The 20,837-nt window shown below is 43.4% G+C and overlaps 1 protein-coding gene across 4 annotated transcripts in view; it reads right to left on the reverse strand.

Moving 5' to 3' along the window:
* The window catches only part of LOC109685925 (BTB/POZ domain-containing protein KCTD7), a 70,774-nt gene that overhangs the window by 28,469 nt on the left and 21,468 nt on the right, over window positions 1–20,837 (reverse strand). Inside the window, exon 1 of one of the 4 annotated variants that reach the window (XM_020163041.2) lies at window positions 19,725–19,845. The exons of 2 other annotated variants lie outside the window; for them this stretch is intronic. The gene's annotated coding sequence lies outside the window, so the exon portion shown is untranslated. Of the gene's footprint in view, window positions 1–19,724; window positions 19,846–20,837 lie in introns of those variants that run through there. One more of the 4 variants, XM_020163039.2, reaches the window with a different exon arrangement.

The raw sequence follows: 20,837 nt of genomic DNA on the forward strand, positions 1-20,837 counted from the left end.
CACGTGCACCAACATGCCTAGCTTGTTTGTAATAGGGTCTTGCTAACTTTTTGTCTAGACTGGGTTTGAACCATGGTCCTCCCTATGACTGCCTCCTGAGTACAGGATCTTACCAATGTTGTCAGGTAGATTCAATTTATCAACCCTATTTTTTTCTTGCTGCTCCCATTTTATAAGTGCTACAGGGATGAACAAGAACCAACCACTTAAGGACTCCTAGAAAATGGAGTGAGAAGCTCTTTCTCTCTGATGATCTACAGGAAGAAATAAAACTGATTTGGGCAGAGAGGGAAAAACAATTGTGGAAAACCTACTTGTGTCAAGTACTTACAAATTATAAAATCTACTCATGAAACTAAAGAATTAATTTCAAACAGATATTCATCTAAAGTCACACCTTCAGAGCTGCAATCAGTTTTCTTTTCTTCAGCATCCCATTGAAACTTATTTGTACATAGCCTCATGACTCTGTGGTAATTTGCTACCCAACAATTTCCATTAAATGGCATCACAAGGTCCTCATTCTTCTCTCCAGCAACACAGAAACTGTCAAACAAGCACAGAAAAAGGTGGCGCTCTACAGCATGTGTTCAAGAAACTCATTCGAGCAGGCACTTTGAGCCGACCCTGGGGGCTCACCCACTCATCAATTCCAACATTTACCAAGTGCCAGCTGTGTGCACACTTGAGCAAGACACCAGCGGTAATACAACGGACAAAACATGTCCTTGTCCTCCTGAAGCTCATAACCAAATACACAGACTGAAAACCGCAAACACAGAAAGTGCTAGAAAACCAGAGGAGGGGTGGGACGCAGTCCTTGTGACTTAAGGAGTACGGAGAGAGCTGGGGAGGGGGTAGACCTGAATGAGCCTGGAGTTGAACCTTCAAGAGTCCTGGAAAGATGACACAAAAGGAGGGACACTCTGGGCAGGAGGAACACCTGTCAGCAGAGGCAGGAAAGCGGATGTAGAACACAAGGGATTTGGAACACAAAGGATGTGGCCAGGCAGGAGGTAAACTGAAGACACAGGTGACTTTTAAACTGCAGGCTGCAGAGTCTGGCTCAAGTCCCTGAAATCTCCTGGGAAGGGGACAGCATGGATCCTGGGTGTCCCCAAAGGCCCATGTGATGAAGGCTTGGTTCCCAGCCTGTGGCACTGGTGGGACCTTTAGGAGTGAAGCCTAGAAGAAGGAAGTGAGGTCATTGGGGGCATTCCCTTGAAGGGGATGTTGGGGCCCTAGCCCCTCCACTTTCTGACGGCCATGAGGTGAAAAAGGCCTCCTCTGCCACACACTCCAACCATGACGTGCTGCCTCACCACACACCAATGACTATCAACCGAAACTTCCAAAACTGAAAGCCCACATCAACCTTTCCTCATAAGTTGTTTATCTCAGGTGTTCTGCCCCAGTGACAGAAAGCTACACAATGTCTGCCTTCCAGCATGACAGGTGAGGAGGACAGTAAATCCCCTTCCCCCAAAGTAGCTGCAAAGATGGATAAACTTCCACTGTGCTGATGGGCCCAGGTGTGAGGCAAAGGGAGCTCAAACCTCAGGCCCTCGGCTCATTGTTGCTAGGGCTCTCTTGTGTCTCCCCCTGTCCACACGAGCTCTGCTGGTCAGGCAGAAGTCTTGGTGGCTGGAAATGCCGGAGGATAATCTCGACTTTTCACTAAACAACATCTGACTGAACATTAAGGCACACAGACAGGGGTGACCCCTAGAAGGAATCAGGTTAAAATAAAAAAGAAGGGAAAACAGGAGCAGATATGAGGGGATGCAGACACACAGCTCCAAACCTGGAGGGCAGGCAGAGTGTGCCCTACTTTTGATGATGCTCAAAAGCAAAAAGCAGTAGAATGAGGGAAGCCGAGCAGGATTCAAAGGACCACGGAACCCTTGATGAGATTACCACTTCCCTCCAGCATCGCTGGGCCGACCCAAAAACGGGGACTGGGGCACAGAGAGAGCTCCTCCAGTTGCACTCAGGCACGAGCATCCAGAGAGAACGTGGAGAACTCTCTGTCCTGCTCTCACCCCCTTCTCCTGGGCCACAGAGCCAGGCAATTGTGAGGCGCATCTGCAGCAACTGCAGGATGAGCCTGCAGGAGTTCGACTCTGGGGAAGGGAACTGTGGGTTTTCCCAAATGTGCAGACAGTTGTGGAAGTACACAGCAGAGGGGTTACTAATTCAAAGTTTCCTGCACAGAGGAAAGAAAAGATGAGCCTCAGTGAATGAAATGTACAGGAAATATTGCCCAGAGAACTCAAGAAAGTACATTTTGGGCTCAGCCCTTGACCGTACATGCATGGATGCTGTTCAGTACCAAAGACTTCAAACTTGGAAGTAAGAGACACTTTCGCACAAGTCTCAAGCCATCATGTGTACATGGAAACGTGCAGAGGCTATGTAAACAAACTGACACTGGAACCACTGCTCACAGAAACTGTGTCCTGAACTCAGCAGAAAAACCTTTGGCTCTGTGGTAACACTATAAAGAAAAATGAAAAGTCAACGTACACACTGGGAGATAAAACTTGCAAGTCAAATATTTGACAAAGTACTTACATATCCAGAACATGTTTTTAAAAACTCTCAAAACTCAATCACAGGCTGGTACCAGTGACTCATGCCTGTAATCCTAGCTACTCAAGAGGCAGAGATCAGAAGGATCGTGGTTCAAAGCCATCTTGGGCAAACAGTTCACAAGACCCTATCTCAAAAAAAACCTTCACAAAAAAGGGCTGGTGGAGTGCCTCAAGGTGTAGGCCTTGAGTTCAAGCCCCAGTACTGCAAAACAAAACAACAAAACAAAACTCAATTGCAAGAAAGCAAACCACCAGCCAGCCCGGCCTGCATAGCGAAACACTGTCTCAAAAACAAACACCAAAACTGAGCAAAAGCTTTGAGCTTTTCCACAGAAAATGCAGGTGGTAGTGTCCCGTGCTTCTGTAAGAGCCTTTGCTACAGATGTTTGTATACTGGGCACCTCCATTCTGAGCACGGGCAAGCTCATTCTCTGTGCAGTGCACTCAGCATGATGTGCCCTCCATGCCGAAGGTCTGACAGGCTGGTCTGCTGCTCATTACAAGATCTGGGTTCCTGATAAGCTCAGACTCCTAGCTGTGACACTGCCTTCATAGGACTTCTGCGTAAGGCTTTCTCTGTTCATGTTCTTGAGTCTCTGGCCTGAAAGTCTCAGGTCTTCTGCCAGCCTCCACCAAAGTGGCAGGCTAACAAGACACTCATAAGTAGGGCAAAACCTCCTGCCCCTCACTGCTCTTAACAACACAGGTGCAGAAATGGACCTGAAAAGCTATTCGACATTATTGCTGTTAGAGAAATGCAAATTCAAACCACCATGAGGGGCTGAGGACGTACTTCAGTGGTATAGCACTCACCTGACATGCGTACAGCACTAGCACCACAAAATGACACCACTACCTCCACCATGAGATGTCACTCATACCTATTAGAACAGCTAAAATAAAAAATACTGACAGCTAGCAGGAAAAGAGAGTGACTAGAGCACTCACACATTCCTGACTGAATGTAAATTCTACAACTGCCACAGAAGGCAGTTTGATAGTTTCTTAAAAAGATACTACTGTATTACCAAGCAATTCCACTCCCAGTATTTCCTCTAGAGAAATAAAAAGTGAGGTTTACTTAAAATTCTGTGCACAAATGTTACAGTAGCAATATTCATGAGAACCAAAAAAATTACAGAAACAACCAAAATATCCCTCAATCAGTGAATGGCAAACTGGTATATTTATACAACGAGATGGTACTCAGAAGGAAAAAAGAAAAAGACAAAGTATGAATACACCCAATAACTTGGGTGACTCTCAAAGGCTTTACAATAAGTGAAGAAGCCAGCATCCCATTCCTTTTGGGCTGTTATATTGCAAACTGCATAGCTTATAAACATCAGAAGTGTATTCATTTATTTATGGCTTGGAGGTTTTCTCAGCTATACTAGAATTTGAATGCAGGGGCTCACGCTTGTTCGGCCGGCCCTCTACAACTTCAGCCACATCTCTAGCCTATTTTTTGCTTTAGTTATTTTGTTTATTTATTGATTTTTGCAATACTGAGGTCTGAACTCAGGGCCTCATACTTGCTAGGCAGGCACTCTTACCACTTGAGCCACTCCACCAGCCCACTTTAGTTATTTTTCAGATAGGACCCCACATTTTTGTCCAGCCCAGTCTGGACAGCAATCCTCCTACCTATGCCTCCCAGTGGCTGTGTTTACAGATGTGCACAACCATGCCTGGCCCTTCTTTTTTTTTTTTTTTTTTTGAAAGCCCAGGCTTGCCTTAAACTCCCAATCCTCCTGCCTGAGCTGACTGAGTGCTGGGACTACAGGCATGGGACACCACACCTGGCTCCTAGAGATTTATTTCTCACAGTGGAAGCTGGGAAGTCCAAGATCAAGATGCTGGCACATCTTGCTCTCTAGCTCACTGGAGTCATCTTCTTGCTATGTCCTTACAGTTACCTGTCACTAGTCTCTTCATAAGGGTATTATCCTAATAATGGGACTCCACCCTCATTCATCACCTCTCAAAGGCCTTTACCTCGATGAATTTTGGGAGGACACAAACATTCAGATCACAGCAGCCTGCTTTAAAAGTTTATATACTGTAAGATTTCATTTAGGAATTAAGGATGGAGGAGGATGTAACTACAGAGGATTAGTGGCAGTTGTTTGGGATGATGAAACTGTTTTGTACTGTGGAGGTGTTTAAACAATATATATATATATATATATATATATATATATATATATCTTAAAGAGCATGGGACAGAATACTGCCCTGAAAATCAATTTTACAATACAATTATAAAGAAACTTGGCAAGCAATTTCTAAGTTGGTTTAGGGACAAGTACAGGGCAGGAAGCTGACCCTAGTTAGCAATAAATAGAGCCAGGGGTTATTGTAATAGAGGTAATGCTGTGGGAATGGCAAAGGCAGGGATGATACTCACTCTGAAGGCAGGAGCTGTAAGAATTAACTAATGAGACAGAGCAGTGAGAGGGAACTCTAATTGAAACGTTCAAGTTCCAATTATTTATCTGTGGATAAAGCCCTCCACGGACAGGATAAGGAGCTTACGGGTCACTTACAGAAAGCAGATCAAGCCGAGGTAGAGTGGAAGAACAGTGGAGAGAGTCCTAGAATGTTAGGCTGAAGAATGTTAAAGGCCATCGCTCCTTCCTATTACAAGAGAGGAGACACTAGCATGGAAAGGTTTGACCTGTGCAAGTGGCAGAGACAGCACTAAAGCCGGTGCTGAGCACACCAAGTCCTGGGTTCCATCAACTCATTCTGAGAGTATGGGCTAATCTCACCATTATCATCCTGTGGTCCTTTCCCTTCCAAGAGGAATGGGCAAAATGAAATGCCTATCCTTCCTTTACATCAGCTCAATTAAGCTTTAAATGTTTTGTATTAAAAATACTGTAGCACAGGTCTATGTCACTAAAGTGACACACACGGTGGGTGGGGGTGTCTGTCTACCTCACTTTTATTGGAAACGTCTCCAATCCATGAAGACAGCTGCCACCTCACGTGCATATGTGGCTCCAGCCCCACTTCAGGGCCACAGCTAATTAAACCAGAGGAGGCACTGAGTCAAACTGGGTCAGTTTCTTACTTGGAGCTTTGGAAATGTGACTAAGTCTGGCCGTTCTCCGGAATGATGGGAGTTGTGTGGCATGGCCATTGTCCATCAAGAGGTCTGCGGAAGCTACCAGGTGGTCACGCCAGTCAGTGTGCAGAATGAAATGCTATACACCAAGCACAGAATAGTGGCAGAAGAACAACACTGTGCAGGTCCTGAAGGGTCCCGCTCTTTCAGTTCCAGACCCTCTTGGGGTCTAGTTGCATGCCTACGTTTGGAGACACATCCTTGGCCCCTACCACTTCTTTTTTTTCTTTTCTTTCTTTTCTTTTTTTTTTAATTTTTATTTTATTCATATATGCATACAATGTTTGGGTCATTTCTCCCACCTTCCTCCACCTCCTCCCTCTCCTCCCCTATCCCCTTGCTACCTGGCAGAAACTATTTTGCCCTTATCTCTAATTTTGTTGTAGAGAGAGTATAAGCAATAATAGGAAGGAACAAGGGGTTTTGCTGGTTGAGATGAGGATAGCTATACAGGGCATTGACTCACATTGATTTCCTAGGCATATGTGTTACCTTCTAAGTTAATTTTTCTCGAACTAACCTTTCTCTAGTTCCTGGTCCCCTTCTCCTATTGGCCTCAGTTGCTTTAAATTATCTGCTTTAGTTTCTCTGCGTTGAGGGCAACAACTGCTATCTAGTTTTTTAGGTGTCTTACCTATCCTCATATCTCCCTTGTGTGCTCTCACTTTTATCATGTGATCAAAGTCCAATCCCCTTGTTGTGTTTGCCCTTGATCTAATGTCCACATATGAGGGAGAACATACGATTTTTGGTCTTTTGGGCCACGCTAACCTCACTCAGAATGATGTTCTCCAATTCCATCCATTTACCAGCGAATGATAACATTCCATTCTTCTTCATGGCTGAGTAAAATTCCACTGTGTATAAATACCACATTTTCTTAATCCATTCGTCAGTAGTGGGGCATCTTGGCTGTTTCCATAACTTGGCTACTGTGAATGGTACCACTTCCTTTTTTTCTTAAGCTAGTTCCAGCAGATCTACTGTTCACTCCAAAAGATGCAAACCCCTGCTAAACCCCTAGACTCTTAGGCTTACATGAGCTTCCTAGCACAGCACACTTCACACACATGCTAGCTTGTGTTCTGCGCTACTGCATGAGGGAAGACTCTGAATCTCACTGTGGGAGCTCCAGATCTGGTCAACGCACACTGTCCCGACCTGGTGCTGCCCTGCATCCTTCCACTGTAATAAACCAGTCAGCACATGAACTCTGTGAGACTGCCTGCAAATTACCAAGCCTGGGGCTGTCTTGGGGACTACACACGGGTGCCCTTATAAAGGGTGGCATGAGGGAGGCCTCTGTGAAGGTGGAATAGTTCTGTGTCTTGACTATGGCTGATGTCATGGAATTACACGTGTGATAAAATGTGCAGGGAACCACATATGCTGCACTAGTGCCATTTTCTTGTCTGACACTGAATTCTAGTTACATTAGGGAATTAGGTGAGGAGTACATGCGACCTCTCAGAACTATCTGTAACTTCCTACGCATCTGTAACTATTCCAAATTTAAGGTTTTTTTTAAATCCCACTTAAAAAATTTAATAGACTGGGAATATACTTCATTAGTACAGTGCTTGCCTGGCATACACTGGGCTGAATCCCTAGCACCACAGAAACCAAAATTTTAAACAGGTGTAAACACCTATTATTGGCCAATGGACATTCCACTCAGGTCATCTGCTACTTCTAAGTGTAGAGTACAAAGAGAGCAAGGTGCCACCAACATGCTATAATTTGCAAGGCTACATATGACAGCAACAGCTCTTCTGGCAGGGAAAAGCAGAAACAGTCAGCACACACCCAGATCAGTCACTGTTAATATACTGGCACATATTCTTATAGTGTTTATTCATCATTCATTCAACAAATACCTATATACTGTCAATACCATGTGACAGGCACCTGGGCCACAATATAAGCAAAAATAAACACTGTCAGTCCTTGTGGACTTAACTGCCTGGTATGAAAACGATGACAATATATCTATTTGTTTTTGGTTTTAGCTTTTTTGTATCTCCCTGTACGACTATTAATATTCTCTATGATTATATTATTTTTTGGTGGTACTGGGGTTTGAACTCAGGCCCTCACATTTGCTAGGCAGGTGCTCTACCACTTGAGCCACTCCACCAGCCTAACTACATATCTAAAAGGCCTGAAAGAAAAAACACTATTAGCACTGAGGAAGTGATTACTTTAAAAATGCTCAAGTGGTAGAGCACCTGCCTAGCAAGCATGAGACCCTGAGTTCAAACCCCAGTGCTGCCTCTACATCCCCCCAAAATAACCTGCTAAATTTGTGTTCATGAGAAACAAGCCAAATACATACATATGTCATCTACGGATATTAAAAAGATCCCATAATAGCTGAATAAAAGTTAGAAAAAAAATTTTTTAAAAACTTTACAATAGTATTAATACGTAAAAACAGATAAGAAATATTTTAGTGAGAAAAAAATGTGTCTATGTAAAAATACTGAGATATAAAAAAAAGGCTGAAGTAAGTGGTAAGATATATCATGAAACAGTATGAAACAAGTATTAAATATAAAACATTATTAAAATGGCAAATATCCTAAAATTTATGTTTGCTACAAATAACAATAAAAATCCCTTCAGACTTTTTTGGAACTCAGCAAAATGAGTTCATATTTAATCAGCAGTAATAAACATGTGAGAATTTTTTGCAAATTAATTCTTTGAAATTTTATTTTCTGCAAACAAACTAGTTAAGGAGTATAAACTTAGGGACAGACATGAAAATCAGTAAAGCACAGACTCTCCCAAATGAAGCCTAATACACTGCAATCTGTGAGATACTTGACATGAAAGGAAGGAAGACCTCAGTCATCAGTTATTTTTAGAATAACTGGTCAGCAACCTGACACCCTCAAGATTAATTTTACAGGTGCCTTAAAGAGTTAAAATTTTTAAAAGACAAATGGAAAAAAACTGAAATAACTAAAATGACATATTTACAAACTTCTAAAGAGGTAAGAGCTATCTAAACTAACAAGCTGCAGGAAAATCAAGAAGGAAATGAAATTTGAATACATAAACTGAAATTTCCGTCTAGTTTTTAAAAGGCCTCATGCGCAACCAAAATAGAAATGCAAAATGAGAATGGAAAAAAAATACTTAAATGTAACAATGAAGTAGTTTATTGTACCTGAAAATAATACTAGCCAGGCACCAGTGGCTCACACTTATAATCTTAGCGACTTGGGAGGCTGAGATCCAGAGGATCAAGGCTTGAGGCCAGCCCAGGGAAAATATTCCATGAGAGCCAATGTCCAAAATAACCAGAGTAAAATAGACTGGAGGCGTCAGGCTCAAGTAGTAGAGCACCTGCTTTGCAAGGGCAAAGCCCTGAACTCAGGCCCACTAATAATGATAATAATAATAAGATTTTGTAAATGTTTGATAGCTATGCAAAATAAGGATATAAGCAGAATATTCAAAAATTTGAAAGCTTCCTGGAAACAGAAATGGGGTGTCAAAGAGCACATGATTTAAATTCTTGACATTTTTGTATCTATTTATTTTCCCACCTACACAGTATCTGAGACAGTCTACTTTCTCACAACCTTATAAACAAAGTATTATTAAACTTTAATTTTTGCCAATCTACAGGCAAAAAAATTTCTCCTTGCTTTTATTTTATTTTTAAGAGATGGGGGTCTCGCTATCTTACCTTGCTCAGGCTGGTCTTGAACTTCTGGGCTCAAGTGACCCTCCTAGCTCACACTCCTGAGTTCCTGAGAAAGTTGGACTTAGCCTGGCTGCTTATCATGCCTGGCTTCATTACTTCTTGATTTTGTGGTGGTGTGGGGGATTGAACCAGGGCCACCAGCATGTGAATTAAGTGAGCTATATCCTCAGTCCTTGTTTCTTCTTTTTATTGTACATTTTCTCTAAGAAGGTGAACCTTTTAGGTGACATTTATTGATGCCAGTATATTTTCTTCAAATATATGATGCTCATTGTCTTTGCATGAAGGCACCATAATTTTAATCAGACTCAGAGTTTCTAATCTGTATCCAAGTTTCACCAACTTTCATATCAAAATTAAATACATTCCTTCCAAAATGAATGTGAATGTTACACAAGAGTCAGTGTGAGTTTCAATATAAAATATAACAAAACCAAGTATACACACACTAGTCTACCCAAGTAATCCCAAATGACCATCAACCACCCAGAATACAATGCAGTTTACTGCTGCTGGAATGAGTGGGGCCCGCAGAGCAGCATTCTTAAGGAGTGAGCCCAGACAACAATCTTCCATTGTACTCAATCACACCCTCTTCAGCATTATGACTCACATCTGACAGAGCCATTTCCCAGGCTAACAGTTCAAAACCCACGCAGAATAACCTGGCTGCTCTCACCTATTTTCTTTGTTTTTGATGGAACTGGAGCTTGAACCCAGGGCTGTGCACTTGCAAAGCAGCAGCTATTCTACCATTTGAGCCACACCTCCATTCCATTTTGCTCTGGATATTTTGGAGATGGGGTCTCACAAACTATTTGCCTGGGCTGGTCTTGAACCATGTAGGATTCTACCCTATTTTCTACACGTTCCACCCTTTCTCCCAGAAGCAGCCAACTCCTCAAATGATCAATTTATTCCTTAAGTACCTGACCAAAACTTATTTCTTTCAACTACCCAAAATAACAGCAAATTGCAAATCACGACACATAATGTGGTCTCTACCACTAAAGGTTTGTTTGGTTGGGTTTTGTTGTTAAATTATGTCTTAACCTTGGTTTTGCTGTAGCCATTTCACCCTTGGTCATTTGCTATGGCTCAGTAAAGAGATACACATGTGTAAGTGTGAATTAAGAGAAACACAAACAGTAACTGGATTGAAAGTGAATTTATTAGGATTTCTTACAAGGCACAATTGATTAAATATTTGTATTATGTTTTGTTTTGGGGTTTTGTTTTGTTCTGGCAGAGCTAGGGATCGAACACAAGGTCTTATGCATGCCAGGCAAGCTCTTTACCACTGAGCTTCATTTTTTTGTTTTTAAACAGGGTCTCACTGTGTAGTACAGGGTGGCCTTGAACTCACTATGTAGCCCATGATCCTCCTCCTTAGCTTTTCCTAGTGCTGGAATTACAGCTGTGCACCACCATACCCAGCTTGATGTTATGTTTGAAGCTTCTGAGAAGTGCCTTGTTATCTAAAACATAAGTAGAACATATGTAAAATGTTTCTACTGAGCTGGACTGTCAACCATACTGAAAATGGTTACCATAATACTAAAATTCATCCTACCACGTTTCCTACAAATGTCTGGACTACTTATTACTAGGCAGGCACTCTACCATTTAAGCCACTCTGCCAGCCCAGGACTACTAATTACCAGACATAAAAAAAAAGCTAAGTTTGACACACTATTTGAGAAACCAAACCTAGAAATGCCAATACAAAATGATATAATCAAAACTAAAAAAAGCAATCTGTATGACATATTGAAATTTTGGTTACTGATAAACATACTTATGTGAATATTAAATATATCCATAAGATGAGACAACTCTAGCATTTGTTTTCATTTTTGGCAGTGCTGGGGATGAAAACCAGGATGCTAGAGGGAAGCACTCAGCACTGAACTACATCCCCAGCTCCCTGAGTTTCAACAAAATAAACTTTCTTTAAGTGCTGTAAAGAAAGTAATGAAAAGTCAGTTAAGGCAGAAACTATCAAAAGCTGTTACAACTCTCATCTGTTGTGGGTTGAATTATGTCTCCCAAAAAGATAGGCTGAAGTCCAACCCCAATACCTGTGATTGGGATTTCATTCTAAAACAAAATTATATGGATAAGAGTGGGTCCCAAATCTAATGACTGCTGTCCTTAAGGCCACGCAAGGTACACAGGACCAGACACAAAAGAGGGCCATGTTGCCATGAGTGATATAGCTATGAGCCAAGGACTCTGACCACCAGCTGCCATCTTCCCAGCATCTTCAGAGGGGCAAAGCCTGCTGACACCTCAGTTTCAGATTTTTAGCCTCCAGACTATGAAAGAATGTTTTCTGTTGCCTTAAGTCATGCAGTGTACGGTAGTTTTCTATAGCAGCCCTAGGAAAATGATACAATATCCAGCAAGAATTGTCAGTAACTCCATGAATTGAAAAAGTGATTTTCCTCAACTTGACATAACTATGGATTCTTTGCAAAGAGGGCCACCATACGTCTGAGTTGGCAGTTAGCTGTCCTGGCATGAAAGCCCTCTGGATGATAAACTACATGGTCACTCTATTTATGAGACACTGTCAAACTCCTCCCTGTTCAAATCACATCAAGTAACATCTGAGGCTGTTTTCGGATGACGGAATGATTCTCTTTGGCTCCTGTAATGTTTAAAAATCCCTACTCAGTTACAATTCCTTGTTACACATCCACTGATGTTGGCAGGTGTTCAGCACAGTGCCAGAAAGAGCGAGTGCCCAACAGATGCTTTTGAAATTTCTCAGATGTGGTATTGAGAAGACTAAAAGAATCTGAAAGACAGTTTTCCTTCACTTTTGTTCCTTGCACACTCCAGAGCCCAGAGGTCATGTGGGCTGGGGGACAGGGTGCTTGCCTAATGGTGAAGCCCTGGTTTTGATTCCCACCACCAGTCCCAACACAAAAAATGGCAATGAAAAAAATCCCATAGCAAAACAAGTAACTTACAGAGCAGTGAAGGCACTTACCCAAACCCTGCAGCCAAACAGGGAGGACAAAAGCAAACCTGAAAATCTGGGAAACTCAGAGAGACAAAAGATTCATACCACATAAAATCCCCAGGGGAAAGACCCTGGTGCGCTCCAGACTGTCTGGCATGGATACCTGGTAGTAGTAAGGGCAGATGGGGGAAGCCTGATCTCAGCACTCAGCTCCATCCCTGGCTGTATCAGGTGACCAAGCCACCCTAGCTACCTAGCCAAGGCTGGTAGCTTCCTCGCTAAAGAGAACATCACCATGTGTGGGGTCACACACATCACTAAACAACATGTGATGTGTGTGACTGGAAACCCACAGGAAAACGTTTGGATGATCCAGCCAATTGACTTGAACACAAAAGACTTTTTTTGTTTGGTTGGTTTTGGTTTTTAGAGACAGGGCCTCTCTATGTAGCCTAGGTTGACTTCAAACTCAAAATCCTCCTGCCTCAGCCTCCTAAGTGCTGGGATTATAAATTGGGCTTCCACATCTGGGTTCCACTTTGATCTTTTCTCCTCTGCCTGATACACTCTGCTATATGTAGGCACATTTGGAAGTGCCTCTGCACTTCCTGTCCACTGAAGCTGCAAGCTTCGTGTATGCATTCTCCCTTCCCCGCATTGTCTCTGTGGTAACCATTACCACCTAATGTGCTACTGTAAACTCACTTTAATCATACTCATAAGTACTATTTTCTAAAAAATAGAGGAAAAAGATGAAAAGGATTAAGAATTAACTGAAAACTTATAAACTTACAAGTAACGTATAAGCTATCATTCCAGACCTGAAAGTTCTAACAAAAATGAAGAATTCAGGACTGGGGATGTGCTCAGTGGTACAGCACTTGTCTGGTACACATGAAACCCTGAGTTGGATCCACCAGCCCTGGACATAAAAATTCCAATGTAAGCCAAATAGTTAGAAATTAGCCATCATTGGGAGCTGAGCAGAATAATTGTACCAACAGCCTTGCAGGTCAAGGCAGAGCACTGGCTGTAATGAATGATGTTCAATCAGTGGTTAGAACTCAGGAGTGGCCACCTCGCTGGGAAAATGGGGAACCTTACAAATAGGTACTTGGAAGGATGATGAATGGCCCCCTGAGCGAATCATCCAGTACTATGGTCCTGCCACTTGGGCAGAGGATGGGTCTTGGGGCTACTGCACCCCTATATATATGCTCAACCGCAACATAAATAATAAATCAGAGAGCCTGTTAGCTCAGAGAAAGGTAAAACTAAGTAACACAGAGCACAGACTTCTATGAAATACTGTAAAACATACACATATAATATATGCCTTACGGTAACAAATAATAATAAAATTCAGAAAACAACTTGAAAGTGCTTAAAATACTCAATTTGTAGGAGAGCTTGCCTAGTATGCAGAAAGGTCCTTCTTGGGTTCAATCCCCAGCACCACAAAAAAAATAAGTAAATAAAATAAAGCTAAGGCATTCACAGGACTGGAGAAGTAGCTCAAATGGTAGAGTGCCTGCCTAGCAAGGGTGAGGGCCTGAGTCCAAATCCCAGTGCCACCCAAAGAGAGAGAGAGCGAGTGACAGAGAGAGAGAGAGAGAAAGCATTCACTGAAGAATGAAATTGCAATCACTGTACTCCACTGAGCTATGCTGGGGATAGACTGGTTAGACCTGAAATCCAATCTGCTCATTAGTTTTCGATCAGAATCTGAGAATCTTAACTTCAAAACTCTGAACTTGTTATCTCAGGCAGGTTTTGTTTATTTCTGTGTGTGTGTGTGTGTGTGTGTGTGTGTGTGTGTGTGTGTGTGTCTACATGCTTCTGAAAAGGTAAAAAAATCTTCTTTAAGGGAATATCATACACCTCACAAGAGTTTTTATGAGTAACCAAAATACTGTCTGCATTTGTTCCCAATATGTCCAAAAACAAAAGTAGGCTCTTGGGACAAAGTGGGGTCTACTTAACACAGGATTTAAATATAAAATTTCAATACCGCCTCTTATCGTTAAGACAGTCTATGTCCTGGAGCAGGTAAATTGCAGCAAGGATTTGCAGAAGCTTCAGCAGTTAGCACACGGTTATGAATGCACTTTGCCATTTCATTGTTTCTTATAAATAATATACAGATACATCACTATATGTGTGCACACACCCACACACACATATATATATTTGGCAAAACTGTAGTTTGAACTTGGGGCCTTGTGCTTGCTACTACTTGAGGCACATCCTCCAGTCCATCAGAAATAGTACTTTAAAAAGTCCATTCTTGTTAAATAACATAAAACCCTAGACAAAATCTACACACTAGAACCCCAACCACAATGGCTTAACAAATTTACAGATTAAAAAAAATATATAATCCAATTTGCTTAGCAGGCACCAAGCATATCATCCCAAGACACTGACTATGATGAGTTTTGTTTTTCTTTCTTTCTTTTTTAATGTGATGCTGGGGATGGAACCCAGGACTCTGTGCATGCTAAGCACAGTTTACAACTGAGCTACATCCCCAGTCCCTGTGATGAAATGTACACAGTCGATTTCATTAGCCTATAATTTTGTTTTTGTGCTTCTAATTTTTATTTGCATTCTCTTTATAATATCCTCTTCAAAACTTTGATCCCAAGCCAAAGTCATTTTTCAGGAACACATTTTCAACACAATGTCCAAAGCTCTATGGAAATGTCATTAAGGAACCAAACACTGCAGAGCTATATTTAGGCAAGGACAGTCCTGCCCACTGTTTACTAAGCAAGGGGGGTGAGAATGGTCTCTATTAGCACTGGGCCTGGCCCATGCTGGCAATAGAAAAATCTGAACTATTATGACTTGAAAGGGCAACTCTTCAGTTTGAAAATTAGATTATGTGCCTGGGCTTTCTGAGCTAATGCTCTCTGTGCTAGAGCTAACATCCAAAAACCTCCTTCTGGAAATGAACCTTGGTTATGTTGCTTGGTGTTCCCTCAGCCCCAAACCATGTGGATGGAAGTGGCTTTCCTTCAAGTCCCCTGTGATAAGACATGCCTGTTAAAACACATGGTCCGCAGATTAGCCAGTGTGAAACAGATGTACTCAAGGGACCTCTGAAAAAGCACAAACTCCAGTCCCACAAATTATCAATTCATGAGACTCTAAATGTTTACAGAAGGCAGGGTCAGGAGTGTGCAATCCACTTACGCCTCCAGATTATCACAGACCCTTAGTCACTTTCCAGACCTGAACACTTGGATCACATCAACCTGTAGTACAGAACCACTTTTACTGAATGACGTTCTGATGTTATGTGACCAGCCTACACAAGGAGGAGGGGGAGTTTCACTAAAACATGGAACACAACACAGCCCTTTGAAACGCAAACTGTATTTACTTAGAGCTGTGTTTACTGAGGAGTTCCTCATGCAGACAAGGGATCTTTGGAACTCCAAAGATTTATCTGTTTCCTAGGGTCCCTGAATCATGTAAACAACTACATTTCTCTCTGAATTGGCTGAATCTTCTCAATCCTGAATTCCTAACTCACTTATCTCTGTAGGTTACCAACAGTATGTTGTAAAGGTCTTTCTGAAACGTTCCTCTTAAAAATCATAGCACGGTAAAAAGACATTCTGTCCATTGATAAACATTTGGAGTTCAATTTCTAAGGGCTTTTAAAATATGCTCCAGTGTCTTCCAAAAGAAAAGACTGCCTCAGCAGACATGTCTAAACTTAGAAAACTCCAGCAACTACTTATTATAGAGGAACTACAAAAATAAAACATTATGTATTTTTAACTTGAGAGCACAGAAAATTACACACATCTCCTTTCGTAAAAAATCCCCCAAAGCCCTTTTAATTTTTATAATATAGATAAAATCATCATAAGTGCAATTTGAGCATTTATTTTGAATGGGAATTGAACTAGCTTCAAAAGTGGTTCATTTAAAAAAAAAGAAGAAGAACAAGAAAAAGAAAAAGAAACAAGAAAACCAGTGCACCTCTTCCTGAGCTGGCCTGTGCCTGGCTGGCACAAAGGATGCTAACACTTGTTAAGGTGAGACAAGATGGAATTCAGAACCCCAAAGGCTCTGCTTCAGAGATGTCAGAAATATCCTTGTCATTCAAGGAAAATAATATCCTTGAGAGTCAGGGCTAGAGTTGGGCTAGAGGCTCTAGAAGCAACGTCCTGAGTTCAAATCCCAGTACCACCAAAAAAGACTCAGGGCTGGCCATGAAACCCAGTGGTAGCACACATGAGCAGCGTGCTTGAAGCCCTGGGTCTGACCCTCTTAGTGTGGAACAAGTTATTTCACCTATTCATGAACGCATACTTACCAGTGTACTAACTTCTGACTTTTAACTACATGTAACTAATCAGAACCCTGGTTGGTGGTCCTCTCAGTAACTTCCTACCTCACCAACAGTAACTTCATCAAAAATAGTAATCTCTAGGGAAATTGGGGACAGTACCATAAAAGTATAGCTTTTTTTTTTCTTTTTCTTTTTATGGTACTGGGAATTGAACCCAGAGCCTCATGTATGCTAGGCAAGGGCTATTTCTGAGCCACATCCCCAACTTTTCTTATTTTTTTATTTTATTGTTATGCTGGGAGGGGTTTCATTGTGGCATTTACAAAAGTTCTTACAATATATCAAATATATCATACTTGAATTCACCTCCTCCATCATTCTCCTTTACCTCCCACCATTCAAGAAATAGTTTCAACAGCTATCTTTTTTCTGTTTACATTCACGTGTACACAGTATTTGCACCATAGTCACTCTCTCTCTCATTTTTTTTTTAATTCTGAGATGGGGTCTCTCTCAGTTGCAGCATTTTAGGAACTTTATCCAAACAGTAAACAAATAAAATACTAGTTAAATAACACTGAGGGAAATAAAGAGAAGCCACCAGTAACAACAGCCTAGCTCATTCAGCGCATGTCACCCACATGAGACAGCTGCAAAATGCTCCTCCAGTGCTTTGTGACAGACTTTATAAACTTCAGCATGTCTGGTTTCTACTGTGAACTCTTGTTTTTACTGTGACAACTTTACTGATGGGCTAAGTCCATTCTAAGTCACAGGTGTTAGGTCACACAGATGTCTCCCAGGGATGGAGATGCTTACTTTACAGCCAATAAAAACACACATGACGGAAATTGAACTCACACAGGCAAGACTGACATTCTATGTCTCTATGAAAGACTGAGAGGGAGTGAATGAAACAAGATCTTAGTCATCTATACTAATCAGAAAACTTTTCCACTGAAAACGAACATCAGAATGAGAAAAATCCATGAACTATTTTCATCAGATCAAGTTCTCTGAACACTTGTGAGTAGCCAATTCAGATTGAGAATCAAAAGAGCTAAAAGCAGAATTCCTGCTTATAGAAGTTTACAAGTTAGCTGGTTCGACCACCTTACACAATCAGTAAATGAGCCCATGACTCCAATCAAACAATAAACAGAGAAGATTGAAATACAAGATTAGTAGGCAATCCAGCACTACACCAGGCACAATTCGATGGCACAGGGCAGCTATACCAAATTTCATTTTAACCACAGAGCACACAGCACCCCTCCACTTCAACAAGACCCCCCTCTTCCTGAAATAGGGCGGCCTCCTTCTCCCCCACCTTCCCACTCAACTACCAAACCCCACCATTAGTCTGAGGACTACTCATTCAAGACACTTCCAGAGCCACCACCAGTGGCTCATACCTGTTATCCTAGCTACTTTGGAAGCAGGGATCTGGAGGATCAAGGTTCAAAGCCAGCCAGGGCAAATAGTTCTCCAGACCCTACCTCAAAAAACCCGAACACAAAACAAAACAGGGCTGCTGGACTGGCTCAAGTGATAAGAGTGCCTGACTAGCAAGCTGAGGCCCTGAGTTCAAACCTCAGTACCGCCAAAAAAAAAAAAAAAAAAAAAGACACTTCCAAAAAGTATTCCCTGGTCCCCCTTCCCACCCTCCACACCCAGCCAGACAGCCTGTATCCAGGCCCTCCGGGCTCTATCTCAGCAGACACTTCCTTTACCATCTTATATTGAAATTGTTTTTTTCCAGGGCCCTGGGCCTGAGGAATGCTAACCAAGCGCTCTACCACTGAGCCAAATCCTGTTCCCTGTCTCCTAAACTGGCTAACTTCTAGGGAGCATAAATATGTTGTTCCCCAGATGAGTAAAAATTCAAATACGAACCCACCCCCCTTTTTTTTTTGGCATTGGGGTTTGAACTCAGGGCCTACCACTTGAGCCACTCCACCAGCTCTTTTTCTATGAAGGCTTTTTTTTTTTCCCCCCCCCCCCCCCCGAGAGGGTCTCGTGAACTATTTGCCCACGCTGGCTTTCAACTGCGATCCTCCTGAACTCTACCTTCTTAATAGCTAGGATTACAGGCGTGAACCCCCGGCACCCGGCTATGATCCCTTTTTAACCCTCCCCTCAGAACCAGTAACTTAAAGATTGCACGGGGCGTGCGGGTGCAATTGGGTGACAGAACGCGTGCCTGACCAAGTCTAACTAGTACTTCTCCAGTACAATCATATGTTCTTGCACCTCAGGCAAACTTTCTTGGCACAATCTTAATTGGTTTTTTTTTAAGCAGTTTTAGGTTTAAAAGGCAAAAAGTACAATCATTTGTACCCTCCATGGTGATCAAAACCCTTTAGCCAAAAAGCTACTCCTCAGGGGATGCTCGAAAGTGGTCCCGAATGCATTTCACGAGTCATACGCAAGGCAAAGGAGCCCAGCGCACCCAGTGACACATTTCCCAACCACAGACGCGGTCACCGGCGGAGCCAGCCCGGCTGTCTGTGACCTCGTCTCCCCACCGCACTTCCGCGATGGGCATCCCGGGGCTGTCCTCCCAGGACGTCTACCGACCCAGCCCGCGGCATCGCCCTCCGCCTCGCCTCCCGGATCCGGGACGCCCCGGACCCCACCAAGCGTCGGTCCAGGAGGACCGGCGGGCCGCGCCCACGGTATTCTCTCGGCCAAGGCGGACGGGACGGCGAGGGTCGGACGGAGAGAAGCCGGCGTTGCCTGTAAAAGTCCGCGTCGGTCAATCAGAGCTGGACTGGGCCGGACAGAAGTTGCCACGAATGCCAGAGGCGGAGACGCTCGACACTGAGGAGACTCAGCCAACTGCCGGCGGCCTGAGGCGGCGGGACGCGCCGACGCGAACCGACCCCGGGAGGTGGACGGCACGGACCCATGACCCAGCAGTCCGCTCCGGGACGCCACTGCCCCGCTCCGGGGGTGAGACCCGCGCCACCCCTTGGCCCAGTCCTTCCGCTTCGAACCTTGTCCACTGCTCCGCTGGCGTCCGGACCGCCGCTTTCCCCGCGCCGCTCGAGTAGCTCCGGGCTCTGCCAGTCCACTCCCCACCTTCGCCCCCGCCTCTCGCTCACGCCCCACCCCCGCCCCCGCGAGCGCACGCACGGCGCACGTGTGTGGCGTCACTTCCGGGGAGGGGCAAAGTTTAGACGGGTTTCGAGAGCGGGCTGTACGACCCACGCTGCGCGAAGAAAGGCATAAGGCCTTAGTGAAGGAGTAAGCGGGCGACCCTCCGAGGACAAGAGAAAGACCGTGGCCTTGAGACTAACGCTGCGGTGCCGGCCTGGCGCGTTGGGAACCGAGGAGAAGCTGGCATTTTCTCTCCCTGCTTCCGCTTCCGGTTCTCTGTGTAGGGATGGCGCGGGATGCGACTCGAGGCGGGAAAGCATGCAGGACCGCGGAGCTTAGGGCACAGGCGACGCTTCCCAGCCGGTCCGAATCGAGGCCTCCAGAAACCAAAACAAAAACCAGCGATGCCTCCTATCCCTCCGGGGATCGTAGGATGTCACAAGTATTCGAGTTAAAGGAACTTAAAAGTGACAGCTTGGTCCGAACGCCTTTTGTACAGCTGAGCGTAACTGACCCCAAAAGTCAAAAATGGAATCCACTTCTCTGGCACACCTGAGTTGGAATCCGAGCTTTGCTAACTGTCGTGTCTGTGACCTCGCATATGTTGCTTAATTGCTCAGTCTTTGTACATTATTTACAAAGAGGGGATTAAGTCCGTCCTCAAATTTCTCAAGGGGACAGGTGGAGGAGCCAATAAACAATAATTTTATACTAGTGCATTAGGTGGTGGTAATTGCTACAAAGAAAAATAATGCAGGGGAAGGGGAGCGTGCAACAAAGAAATTTGCAATTTTAATTTTTTTTCTTTTTTTGTGGTACTGGGGCTTGAATTCAGGGCCTACACCTTGAACCACTCCACTAGTCCTTTTTTTGTGATGAGTTTTTTTGAGAAGGATCTCGCGAACTGTTTGCCTAAGCTGGCTTCAAACGTGATCCTCCTGATCGCTGCCTCCTAAGTAGGATTACAGGCGTGAGCCACCGGTGCCTAACCTGCAATTTTAACTTTTTTT

This window comes from Castor canadensis, chromosome 6, assembly GCF_047511655.1.
Source record: "Castor canadensis chromosome 6, mCasCan1.hap1v2, whole genome shotgun sequence".
Lineage (NCBI taxonomy): Eukaryota > Metazoa > Chordata > Mammalia > Rodentia > Castoridae > Castor > Castor canadensis.